This window comes from Dendropsophus ebraccatus, chromosome 11 (assembly GCF_027789765.1).
Source record: "Dendropsophus ebraccatus isolate aDenEbr1 chromosome 11, aDenEbr1.pat, whole genome shotgun sequence".
NCBI classification, from domain to species: Eukaryota; Metazoa; Chordata; class Amphibia; order Anura; family Hylidae; genus Dendropsophus; species Dendropsophus ebraccatus.
The window spans coordinates 60,904,256-60,916,509 of record NC_091464.1 but is presented as its reverse complement, the minus strand read 5'-3'; the positions used below and the strand labels follow the sequence as shown (position 1 = coordinate 60,916,509).

Sequence of the window (12,254 nt, the reverse complement as noted above, 5' to 3'; positions counted from 1 at the left end):
GTTATATTCTTGTTTATAGGAGCAATATTATAGTAGGTATAGTCTTGTATACAGTGGGGAAAAAAAGTATTTAGTCAGTCACCAATAGTGCAAGTTCCACCACTTAAAAAGATGAGAGAGGCGTCTGTAATTGACACCATATGTAGACCTCAACTATGGGAGACAAAATGAGAAAACAAATCCAGAAAATCACATTGTCTGATTTTGTAAGAATTTTTTTGCAAATTATGGTGGAAAATAAGTATTTGGTCAGTAACAAAATTTCATCTCAATACTTTGTTATATATCCTTTGTTGGCAATGACAGAAGTCAAACGTTTTCTGTAAGTTTTCACAAGGTTGGCACACACTGTTGTTGGTGTGTTGGCCCATTCCTCCATGCAGATCTCCTCTAGAGCAGTGATGTTTTGGGGCTGTCGCTTGGCAACACGGACTTTCAACTCCCTCCAAAGGTTTTCTATAGGGTTGAGATCTGGAGACTGGCTAGGCCACTCCAGGACCTTGAAATGCTTCTTATGAAGCCGCTCCTTCGTTGCCCTGGTGGTGCGCTTTGGATCATTGTCATGTTGAAAGACCCAGCCACATTTCATCTTCAATGCCCTTGCTGATGGAAGGAGGTTTGCACTCAAAATTTCACGATACATGGCCTCATTAATTTTTTGCAGAGAAACAGCCCCAAAGCATGATGTTTCCACCCCCATGCTTTACAGTAGGTAGGGTGTTTGATGGATGCAACTCAGTATTCTTTTTCCTCCAAACACGACAAGTTGTGTTTCTACCAAACAGTTCCACTTTGGTTTCATCAGACCATAGGACATTCTCCCAATACTCTTCTGGATCATCCAAATGCTCTCTAGCAAACTTCAGACGGGCCCGGACATGTACTGGCTTAAACAGTGGGACACGTCTGGCACTGCAGAATCTGAGTCCCTGGCGGCGTAGTGTGTTACTGATGGTAGGCTTTGTTACATTGGTTCCAGCTCTCTGCAGTTAATTCACTAGATCCCCCCGCGTGGTTCTGGGATTTTTGCTTACCGTTCTTGTGATCATTTTGACCCCACATGGTGAGATTTTGCGTGGAGCCCCAGATCGAGGGAGATTATCAGTGGTCTTGTATGTCTTCCATTTTCTAATTATTGCTCCCACAGTTGATTTCTTCACTCCAAGCTGGTTGCCTATTGCAGATTCAGTCTTCCCAGCCTGGTGCAGGGCTACAATTTTGTTTCTGGTGTCCTTTGACAGCTCTTTGGTCTTCACCATAGTGGAGTTTGGAGTCTGACTGTTTGAGGGTGTGCACAGGTGTCTTTTTATACTGATAACAAGTTTAGACAGGTGCCATTACTACAGGTAATGAGTGGAGGAAAGAGGAGACTCTTAAAGAAGAAGTTACAGGTCTGTGAGAGCCCGAAATCTTGATTGTTTGTAGGTGACCAAATACTTATTTCCCCCCATAATTTGCAAATAAATTCTTTCAAAATCAGATAATGTGATTTTCGGGATTTGTTTCCTCATTTTGTCTCTCATAGTTGAGGTCTACATATGATGTAAATTACAGACGCCTCTCATCTTTTTAAGTGGGAGAACTTGCACTATTGGTAACTGACTAAATACTTTTTTTTTCCCCACTGTATAAGAACAGTATTCTAGTAGTTATATTGTACATAATGGGCAGTATTATAGTAGGTATATAGGGGGCAATAAAGGGGGCACACTGATAAAGAGGATGCTTAGTTTATATTCTTGTTCACAGGGTCGATGGATGCAGGCAACAAGTCTGCTTTAAGTGGATAACAAACAATACAGCTGTCTATAGTGTTGGATTTCAATTATACCTATCTCCATTATCTTTCTTTCATCCTTTCTAAATCTACCTGACCATTTCAGATTAGCCGCAATCCCTCGGGAACAAAACTGCACAGAAAGAACTTGTAGAGAAGAATACAGAGCGATGCAGCCGAACGCTTAACCTCATCAAGACAGAGGTCACCTAACGCAAGTACATCACACTGCATATAATGAAGAGCATTCTCCTCTTTCTTTTCTATTTTCTCTACATAATTTTTTTAATTTTTTTTTTCATTTTATTTTTGCTCTTTTTTTCCCTTTGCATTCTTTATAAGGAAGACCTTCAAAGCATTAGATAGCTGGAATTAAAATGTCAGAAACCCCCTTTGCCGTCTCGCTACCTCCATCCTCCCCGAAGGGTTTTTGTTGTTTTATTTTTCTAACATGGTGTTCTATGTATAGCTCTGCAGCCCGAGCGCTGAAGGTGGGGGATTGGCTGGGGGGATTCCTACACTTTCTACAGGGAATACCAGAAAAGAAGAACAGATCACCATGGTAACGGGCCTCTCAACACGTTCTCCTCAAGTAACGAATCGCGTCTAATCTGCCAGGCGGGGACATTAGCAGAAAGTATCATGACAAATGTCATTTAACCATCCTTTTTTTTTTTTTGCATAGATGAAGAAATTTTGCACTTGGCTTACTACAGCTCCGCACTAAAGTTCTAGATAATTGTGGAATTTAGATCCGTCTGTAATATCCCACCACATCCCGTTTCTATGGGAACCAATTTAATTCTCAGTTGTAATGTTTCTAAAACATAGAAGAAAATTAGACGGCCCGGCCGATCCTGTAGAAGACATTAATTGTATGGAGACTGCTTGTTATTGTTTATAACATTGTGATGAATATTTAAGAAATCGCTTCAAGGGTGATTCCCTATTATTAAATGTTACATGACTAGTATATGATTTTTAATAAACATCACAGTTTCCAGAGTATTCTCAGTATACATGATGTGTTCTTATATCCTTTATGCTTTAATTTTTCACTATTTACTACTGGTAGGTATTAGTTCTGTTGTTAGTGAATGAGAACACTGCAAACTAATGGTGCGTTTACACAGAGAGATTTATCTGACAGATTTCTGAAGCCAAAGCCAGGAACAGACTATAAACAGGGTGCAGGTCATAAAGGAAAGACTGAGATTCCGTGTCTTATCAAGTCCATTCCTGATTTTGGCTTCCAAAATTGGTCAGATAAATCTGCCTGTGTAAACGCACCATTAGTCCTGCTGTCAGCTGAGAAATGATACAATTGTATGCAGTCTAGACAATGCTCTGTGAGCTCTACAGCCTGGACCCCATACTGATCTATTGTACATAGCTAGTCCTGCTCTCAGCTGAGAAATGATACAATTGTATCCAGTCTAGACAATGCTCTGTGAGCTCTACAGCCTGGACCCCATACTGATACATTGTACATAGCTAGTCCTGCTCTCACCTAAGAAGTGATACAATTGTATGCAGTGTAGACAATGCTCTGTGAGCTCTACAGCCTGGACTCCAGACTGATACATTGTACATAGCTAGTCCTGCTCTCAGCTGAGAAATTATACAACTGTATCCAGTGTAGACAATGCTCTGTGAGCTCTACAGCCTGGACCCCATACTGATACATAGTACATAGCTAGTCCTGCTCTCACCTAAGAAGTGATACAATTGTATGCAGTGTAGACAATGCTCTGTGAGCTCTACAGCCTGGACCCCAGACTGATACATTGTATGTAGCTAGTCCTGCTCTCAGCTGAGAAGTGATACAATTTTATCCAGTCTAGACAATGCTCTGTGAGCATTACAACCTGGACTCAAGACTGATACATTGTACATAGCTAGTCCTTTCAGCTTAGAAGTGATACAATTGTATGCAGTGTAGACAATATTCAGTTTCAACAGGCCAGTCCTATCAATCAAGGTCGGTTGGGAGAAGTGACTGGGACTGTGAACCACCCTGACGGCTTGTGTTTCACCAGTATAGACTTCTTGATGTACAATTATACATTGATGTATAGTTATAAAGTTTACTTTTTTCCTGAGAACATGAAGAATCGATACAGGTTTGTAGAATCTGCTCGGTGTGAGCAATGACGAAATAACCAGCGGAGCGATGAGCGACACATCTCAGGCTGCCAGAGCAATAAACTATAGAGAATGATGCAGCAGCCGCAGCGTCTCTCAGCTCATCTCTCAGGATTAAATCACAGGGGACTCGTACATCCTGAGGTCCAATAAATCCAAGAGGAAGATAAAAGTTTCAGCATCTCATTACCAGCAAATGATGAACCACAGTGCAACCCCTGAATGGCTACAATGCATCAGAACACGTCTATACGTTACATACATTACATGCATACGTATGAAGACAATATTATTATTTCATGTATTCACAATATCCGTCTCCTGTTCTGTGCATCAAACCATATTTCAGTGAGTCTCATATTGTATACAGTATATATTACAGGACATTGGCAGTGCCCCAGGGGCTCGCGTTCTGAAGGGTCCAACAACAATTCAGTTATATGCAGTTCATTATAAAGGATACATATACTATTGCATCCAATATTATACATGACTCTGGTGATTCTGGAATAAAACATGATGCCTCTAAGTTAGAAATTTCCTATTGCAATAAAGTAAAAAAGAGTCCTGGCACTCGCGTAAGCTTGTGTTGTAGTGTATTGGTCACTTACAGTAGCATAATACAGGACGCGTTTCGGCACTGCCTTTTTCAGCCATTTCTCTGCCAAAAAGCTTCCTGTATACTTGTATCATGCTGCTGTAAGTGACCAATAAACTGTAACACAGGCTGTGAGTGCTAGGACTCTAATCAGTATTTTCATCAGTGTTTATCCATGTGTGCCGTACTTAGAGTGGAAGTGCTGACCATTTTCTATTATTACGTTTTATTTACGTTTGCGTTTACAAGGTGACAGACCAGAAACAAACCTCATGTATAGTCTGATCCTACAGTCATGCGTTACAGGGTCTGAATACCATAAAAAACCTCTATGTAAAGAAAGCTTGGGCAGGGAAGTTTCACTGGGGCAGTAATGTTGGGGAGGAAGTATTCCCTGACTGAAACAGCCACAACAACACTGACTCACTTAGTACTTGTTTTAATGTTACACATGAAGTGTAGACTAAGCAATACTATAAATGGAGAGAATCCTGCATCCCACTTTGGTCTGTCTGGTGAGACCTTAGCATCCCACCTTGGTCTGTCTGGTGAGACCTTAGCATCCCACCTTGGTCTGTCTGGTGAGACCTTAGCATCCCACCTTGGTCTGTCTGGTGAGGCTACGGCATCCCACCTTGGTCTGTCTGGTGAGGCTACGGCATCCCACCTTGGTCTGTCTGGTGAGGCTACAGCATCCCACCTTGGTCTGTCTGGTGAGGCTACAGCATCCCACCTTGGTCTGTCTGGTGAGACCTTAGCATCCCACCTTGGTCTGTCTGGTGAGGCTACGGCATCCCACCTTGGTCTGTCTGGTGAGGCTACAGCATCCCACCTTGGTCTGTCTGGTGAGGCTACAGCATCCCACCTTGGTCTGTCTGGTGAGGCTACAGCATCCCACCTTGGTCTGTCTGGTGAGGCTACAGCATCCCACCTTGGTCTGTCTGGTGAGGCTACAGCATCCCACCTTGGTCTGTCTGGTGAGACCTTAGCATCCCACCTTGGTCTGTCTGGTGAGGCTACAGCATCCCACCTTGGTCTGTCTGGTGAGGCTACAGCATCCCACCTTGGTCTGTCTGGTGAGACCTTAGCATCCCACCTTGGTCTGTCTGGTGAGGCTACAGCATCCCACCTTGGTCTCAAAAATTAGGCCTCGGCATCCCACCTTAGTCTGTACAGTTAAGCCCTGGCATCCCACCTTGGTCTGTATGATGAGGGACTGGCATCCTACCTAGGTCTGTACAGTTACAAATATCATAGTACACACATAATACTTATCTTAATGTTACAGTTCAGGGGAAATGTACATAGTGGTGTGTCCCAGGACACAGTGTAATGTTTCAGAATTCATATCCCTGTGGATATTTAGGTGTCTTCTGCACTCACACCAATAGGTGTCTCACTGTATTTTTTTTTTGCAACTGCATAGAACAGCTGAGGGTCTAGAAGTTAAAGGTTAACTATGTACATGTCCTAACTCATGTTTTTTTCCTGTTTGCCACCAGCTGAGAGTTGGCTAGCTAACCAATCCCTATTGAGGGTACTTCCCAAAAAGCGATCTTCTCTATAGAAAGCCTATCATAGGTCAGTTTCACTTTCTCCCATGTCCTCTCCGGCTATAGAAAGACTCCCTGAGGCATATATATATATATCGGTGAAGCAGGCTATATGCAGTTAGTTTCTAGTGAGTTACAGTTTTTGTCAGAGCCAGAAAGAGTGTTCCCTGTTGATTCTTCAGGGTCTGGCCAGCTGGGCTCATGCTGGGCACTCCACTGCATCAGAGGGTGCATGCACATCCTAACTTTACCAGAGTCCTCTACTTCAAGCACTCTCACCCCCTAGCCATGTTGGGCTAGTGAACCTGTGGTGCAGCTACTCTTGGTGGGGATGAAGACTTATCCACGCTGAGTGGCTGCTCAACTCTCTCTTCAAAAGCCCTGCAATGCAATTCAATTCAAAAGCCCTGCAACTAAAGCTGACTTACTCTTCTGCATTGCACTAGGTTCATAGGGTTTGCTTTGACGACTACCTTACCCTTCAGTGTGGCCTGTGTTCCTGGGTTGTGTCACTCGGTGCCCTTGACCAGCAAAAGGCAGATTGTCATAGCTGTGGTTACAGGTCATGCTTCTCTCAATGCTAATGCCACTGAACCAAAGTGAAGAGAGCCCCTTCCAGCTGAGTACTGATATCCACTGTGTCTCAAGTCTTCAACTTACTCTCAAATCTATCTTTACAACTACTTACCTCATCCTTCAGTGTAGCTGCTTACAACAGTGATCTTACAGTGATTTAAAGGGGCACTATAAGCAGGTTAGACAAATCTAATCTGCTGATAGCCACTTATGGTGCCGGGGACGCTGAGGGGGAAGGTATGTGTGCTATAGGGGGCTTTCAGCAAGTTAGATTTGTCTAACTTGCTGATAGTTCCCATTTAACAATTTCAAGTGATTCCAAGTATACCTGTCTACAGCTGTGATTAATATTATTATTATTGGCCCTTACTTGCAAAACAAACTGTATTCTTGTTGTACTGTATCTTTAAGAAAAGTTCAGTAAAAGCTGCAACCTGTTATGCTGGACTCTGCACTATATCTGTACCTACCCCTTGAATGGGTGTGTGTTGGGATGCATCTAGCACGATAGGACATGGATAATACTCACATGCTAAATGTTTGGGAAGACAACACATATAAGTCTTCCTTAGATCGTTGTACTGGAGGAAGATTGTTGAAGAGGTCTATATAGAATGGAGCAGCAGAGCATAGTCAGTACAGTCTCTAGTGTAGACACGTTGCAGAGTCTTCAGATCTTACAGCTATGGCGACGGTGAATCTATTAACACATGTTTTATTATGTTACACATTGGAGCTTTTATCTGCACTTTATAGAGTGGCTATTAATTTAAGACTACATCTTGTTAGGTCGTCTCCCGGCCTCACCGCTCACCTATTAAGCACGGACTGAAATGTTGAAACCGATAGAGAATATATTACTTGGAGTTTGGCCTTGTGCCATCCGATTCTGTGTCATAAAATTCATGAAGGAATTCTGCATTCTCTTTGTATGTCTGACACTCTGCTCGGCCTGTTCCGAATACCATGGAGAAGTCCTACGTATCTTAAAGGAGTACTCCGGCGAAGCTTACTTTGAAAATAAAGCTCAGCCCCCAGAAGTCTGATGTCATGGCACGGCTGCATTCCAGCGCCGCCATTCTGTACTGTGATGTCAGCTGCAGTGGGCTTCTCTTGCTTCAGGCTGTGCCGCCCTCCTCTTCAGACATAGAGCTGTGCCATACTCTCTGTGCCATTCTGTACCAGAACGGCAGCGCTGGAACGCAGCTGTGCTATGACATCAGACTTCTAGTGGCTGAGCTCCGTTCAAAGTGAGTTTCGCTGCGGTACCCCTTTAAAGGAGTTTTGCAGGCTTAGGTAAACATGGCTGCTTTCTTCCAGAAACAGCACCACCCCTGTCCTCAGTTTGGGTTTTGAATCTGAGTTCTAATAAAGTGAATGGAGGTAAATTGTTATAAAGTATAGCTTGGATGCATTATATAACATAAGTTGTTACATGCCATGAAAGTGGATATTGGCAGTATCCTAGAGCACTAAATGTGTATGTGATCTAGTTGGCACTAAATCAGTATTGAAGAAAAAAATAGGTGAATTGTAATACCACATACAACAGGGATGGCGCTGTTTTTGGAAGAAAGTAGCTGTGGGCTTTCTATTCTTGGATAACCTCTTTAATGAAAACTCCACCCTGAAACTACCCTAGGTTAGGGCTCCACAATGAATTCTGGTTACCCACAATCTTACTGCAACTTGGCCCCAATGGGGGAAACAGTCATCCAACAAATTCTAAGAATTTCCCAATTTCACCACTTGTTCCCTGGCCTGAAAGCTATTCTTTAAGATAGGCTATCAATGACTGATTGTGGGTTCTTTGCCAATAGGCACAATAAAGGACACTTGGCTTGGGAGGCTATGCCTGGTACTACAGCTCTACCCATACAATAGTGGACTTCTACTTGCAGGTAGGCAGGTTTCTTCCTTGTGAACTAACTAGCTTTTTTTTCTATGACCCATTGCTCATAAGTTTCCATGTATCAGTGAGCCAGAAGAAGCGTTATATACGTGAAACAACATTTGCTCATTGATTATTAGAAATCACCTGCTCTTTATGCCTGTTTGTGTTAAGAAAAGCATCATTTTAATCAACATTTTATAAATAAACTGATGTCAGAAAGTTATACAGATTTGTAATATGCTTCTATTTATAAATTCAAATCTTCCAGTAATTATCAGCTGCTGTATGTCCTGCAGGAAGTGGTGTATTCTTTCCAGTCTGACCCAGTGCTCTCTTCTGCCAGTATTAGAAACTCCCCATAAAAAAACCTCTCCTGCTCTGGACAGTTCCTGACATGGACAGAGGTGGTAGCAGAGAGCACTGTGTCAGACTGGAAATAATACATCACTTTCTGTAGGACATACAGCAGTTGATAAGTACCGGAAGACTTGAGATTTGTCTTTTTTTCCTCTTGAGTACCCCTTTAGGCTCTTGGACATGGTAGTTACTTAAAGACTAGAAAGATAGTTGGCTAACCTAATTTCCCCCCCCCATGGGACATTTCTTTACTATTTTTTTTAAAACTGCATACTATCATTCAAAATAAGAACCAGCCCCCCTCAGATTAAGGTTCCTCTATGACTTGAAATTTACCATGGATATAGTCTTGAAGAGAGGTTTTGTTGAGGATTCCTTATTAGTCGGATCTCAAGAATCAGCATCTTCTATTGTTGAATACATGAGGTCCCGCCTGTCATTTAGATAGGGAAGGAAGATTGAAGAATGAAAGGAATCACTCAGCAGGCGCGGCATCACTCATATATCTCTGTGCCGTTTCTGCCTTCTGTATATGTAACATTGCATAATGTCATAGATCTGTCTATTCAGCAACTATCGGCTGCTCCTCTATATCGCTGTGCAGACAGGCTGGAGACGTGGAGACAGGTGGTCTAATTATAGTCGGTAAACAAGTCTGTTAGGGCCTATTCTGCACGTTTTACGGACCGCTGGCCAGCAGTGTTTGCGTTCTGGGCCGTCAGTCAGTTATACTTTACCTGTAAATATTTATCTCCATTTACTTGTTGCCTTGTCTTGTTATATATTTAAGTGGAATCTTGAAGAGACATTGATGAATAACCAGAGGCCCAGGACTGTATACATGCATAAGGAGTACATGGAATGATATGACTAACAGAGGACACACATCCTAACAAACACTCGCGTCAGAAAAAACCCTGCTGTTCAAATCAGGGGTTTAGGTTGATTTATTTTACTTTTAATTATATTATGTATAATAATTAATTATTCAAGAAATATTCATAAAGTAATAATTGTAATTATAATTCTCAGTTATTAATATAACACATAGTAATAATTGTAATAGTTATAATATAATAATTATTCAATAAAATAACAGTACTAATTATTATTCATTGATAATAATAAGCCATTAATAATTTAATGATAGTTTACATTTAAAGGAATTTTAAAGGGATTGCATTTTATTTTATTTTATTGTTTTACAAATTTACATACATTTTTGATTGGCATTTGATTAGCGGTGGCTGCTGAAGTTGGATAAAGCCCTAAGGCTATGTGGAAAACATGGATATAATCTTTGGCTGTATCCATGTTTTCCAGACAACCTTAGAGCTTTATTCAAGTTCTGCAGCCACCGCTAATCAAATACCGAACGATCGGGTTTGGATCGACTCGAACCCGAACCCGGTTCGCTCATCTCTAATGTTAATAGTTATGTTATAGAACCAGTGGGGGCGGGGTATATAATATTTTATTTAAAGCGTACCTCTCAATAAAACTAACTTTTGACATGTCATTAGTCATGTCAAAAGTTATTGATCAGAGTGGAACCTGCCTTGATCAGAAGATATAGCAGTGGAGAGATCGTAGTAGCTATAAGAAGTCTATGAGAAATTATTGATAGAATGCAGGGCTGGCCAGGGAGAGGATAACGCCATCCATCCCCGGCTATATCATCTGATTAGAGTGGGTCTCAGCAGTTAGACCCACTCTGATTAATAACTTTAGACATGTCTGATGAAATCAGAATGAAACTAGAAAATGAGATGATTAGTTTTCTTTCCAGTTTGACATAGTGCTGCCACCTCTGTCCATCTCAGGAACTGTCCTGAGCAGTAGCAAATCCCTTTAGAAAACCTTTCCTGCTCTGGACATTTCCTGACATGGACAGAGGTGTCAGCAGAGAGCACCGTGTCAGACTGGAAAGAATACATCACTTCCTGCAGAACACACAGCAGCTAGAAGACTGGAGAATTTTAATCAGAAGTAATTTACAATTTTGTATAACTTTCAATTGATTTGAAAACACATTTTTCCTCTAGAGTACCCCTTAAATTCACATCCCAGGCAAGACCCTTTAATCAAATGCCAGGCCAGATAGGCAAAATAAATTCATACTCCAGAACAGACCCCAAGATGAATCAACCCAGACCCCAAAGTTTTTCTTTTACCTTTTCATTTGGGTGTCATGCTACATGGTGGACACCGTTGTTGTGGTACTGTGATCCTGGGATGATGGTCCACAGCTGGGCAATGCTATGGCAGCACAGGATCTCCAGTATTGCTTTTACTGTGGACATTAATGTGGCAGCTGTGGTTTCAATTTTAGGCAAATCATGAAAATATCTAACATGAACCCCAGAGTTGTTTTTGTAATTTTTCCTGACAATAAACATGCGAACAGCCATGTTTTTTCCCAGCACCCCCTTCACAGTTGCACAGTAATCAGCCCTATGTAGTCACATTGGTCGCAAACCCCTCAATCCGGCCCTATCTGGTCTTATCCTTCAAGGCCATAAATATTTCTAATCCTGGAACATCAAAAGACTCCTCTGCGCCTCCCACTGAATGTTAATACAGAATGTAACAGTACTGGTTGTACGTAGAGGGAACCCTTTGGGACGACAGACTTTGTTCTGCCAATTCCATCCATATTTTAACAGCGAATACGGCAAAAACAGGCGCATTGTCTGCACTGAGCCTTTTTTTTTTTTTTTTTTTTTTATTTGCGCTGGCTCTTTAAAGAGGGATTACTGTCTTGCAGGAGACGCTTGAGAGACATAGGAACAAAGAATTCTAATGCGTCTTGACAAGGCTGACAAGGCGGCTTCCCAAGACCTTAGATCATCCAGTAAGTGTCACCGTAGCCTCGCACACTCAGGGATTTGCACATTGACTCCTGAATTCATGCAGCAAATATCTAAACCAGGATACATGTCTCTTACACCATCCACCCTATAAAATTTACAAGCTGGAAATGGAGATGCAATTACTTCTGCTGTGTTAACTTTAGTTTTCTCTGCTCTTTTCTTTTTTTTATATGAAATCTAATAGGGCAATATGGCCAAAATCCATTAAAAAGGGCCATCAAGGGTGTAACGGAGCCTAATGGTTCCTGCTGGAGGAGTGATTGACTCACTAAGATTGATGGGAATTTAATGTTTGCAGCGGTTGCTGCACGGTAGATGAAAGACAGCATTCTCTGCAGGCAGAAAAGAGCAGATTTGTTATTGTTTAATGTTACTTAAAGGGGATGTCCATGTGTAGTTCTCTAAGGACAAAGCTATGATCAAACTGCAAAGTCTAATGTAGTGTTGTGCAACCTATGGCTCTCTGTCAGCTGAATGGGTG

The 12,254-nt window shown here is 41.8% G+C and overlaps 1 protein-coding gene across 3 annotated transcripts in view; it reads right to left on the bottom strand.

Moving 5' to 3' along the window:
- The window catches only part of KCNJ6 (potassium inwardly rectifying channel subfamily J member 6), a 157,839-nt gene that overhangs the window by 97,746 nt on the left and 47,839 nt on the right, over positions 1–12,254 (bottom strand). The window contains exon 1 of one of the 3 annotated variants that reach the window (XM_069945304.1): positions 9,237–9,295. The exons of the other annotated variants lie outside the window; for them this stretch is intronic. The gene's annotated coding sequence lies outside the window, so the exon portion shown is untranslated. Of the gene's footprint in view, positions 1–9,236; positions 9,296–12,254 lie in introns of those variants that run through there. 3 annotated transcript variants of the gene reach the window in all.